The sequence below is a fragment of the Schistocerca nitens genome, chromosome 7 (assembly GCF_023898315.1).
Source record: "Schistocerca nitens isolate TAMUIC-IGC-003100 chromosome 7, iqSchNite1.1, whole genome shotgun sequence".
In the NCBI taxonomy this organism is placed as follows: domain Eukaryota; kingdom Metazoa; phylum Arthropoda; class Insecta; order Orthoptera; family Acrididae; genus Schistocerca; species Schistocerca nitens.
In genome coordinates, this window is record NC_064620.1 from 203,812,710 (window position 1) to 203,814,018 (window position 1,309).

At 43.1% G+C, this 1,309-nt stretch overlaps 1 non-coding gene across 1 annotated transcript; it reads left to right on the plus strand.

The window, feature by feature from the left end:
* The first annotated feature begins 430 nt into the window (after positions 1–430).
* Trnat-agu (transfer RNA threonine (anticodon AGU)) lies at positions 431–502 on the plus strand. The gene has a single exon. It is a non-coding gene; the product is annotated as a tRNA-Thr (tRNA).
* Positions 503–1,309: the final 807 nt, after the last annotated feature.

Consider the following 1,309-nt stretch of genomic DNA (forward strand, 5'->3'; position numbering starts at 1 on the left):
AAGCCTTAACATTGTCCTCTACAAGATTAACTTGATGGATACAGTAATTCACAAAACGAATATTTTGTCGTATGTCTGTTCAGTTAATTTTTGAGGACCATTTTTTACTTTGCTTCTTTAATTTTTGAAGTAAACATGCAGATAATGTCTTGCATCATGTTTTGAAACTGTCCAGATTTGTTTGTTTCTTACAACATAACAGTACACAGTGGCAGTATGGAAATGGCACAATTTCAGAGACTTTACTGGTCTCATACAGATATGATGTTATGTATACAGACTGAAGCAGCGACTGAAAATTTGTACCAAAGTCGGGAATCGAACCCATATGTTCTGCTCACTAGGCAGGTGCATTAGCTACTAAGCGATCTTGGAACAGCGCCTCACACAAGTGCATGGACTACCCTGGCACGCCTCCCTCCTCCACTGTGGCAAGGTGGCTTAGTGGCTAAAGCACCTGCCTAGTAAGCAGGAGACCTGGGTTCGATTCCCAGCCTTGGTACAAATTTTCGTTCGCCACTTCAGTCTATATACATAAAATCTGGAATAGACTATCTGACAAAAAAACTCAAGCACCCAGGAAGGGTGGAGAAAACGATTGAGAGGGTGTGTAATGTTATCGCAGTGATTGCAAAATCAAATCAGATTTACAATGAAACCGTCTCTGGCCTGGGTGCATGCGCTGACTCGGTTGGGATGGGTGTTATTAAGCTTTTGTATCGTCTCCTGAGGCAAGCTGGTCTACAATGGCTGGCCCTGGGATGGTCTAGACGTACGGAATGGTCCCACACACGTTCTGTTGGGGACAGCTCTGGGATCGTGCTGGCCACGGAAAACCCCAGCATCACGCATACAGTTTATAGAGACGCATTTCATGCGTAGACGAGCAAGCACCGTGATAATCTAGATGAGAGGTAAGCCATGATTACGCAGGATGTCCCTGACGTAGGTTGTATCATCAGAGTTCCCTTAATGACTGCCAGCCGTGATCTGACGTCATACTAGATGGCCCCTGTAATATCCCCACGGAAAATTACCCTCTACCACGCACTAATTAATAATGATTAATCAAATCATCCATATTTATTTACGTTTAAAAAGTATCTGATCAGATTTTCTAGTAAGATATGCGCCGACAGCTCGTCGACGCCAAGGTAGTTTTCTAGTACGTTTATTCTCTGGAACAACAGAGGTAGAGATATGTATGCTCCATGGTTATTATAGTTGGGATAGAGAGAGGGAGAGAACGGAATTTTTTCCCAAATCGGGTTGTTAAAGAAGTTTTTGGGTACTCTTCTTCGCATTAAAG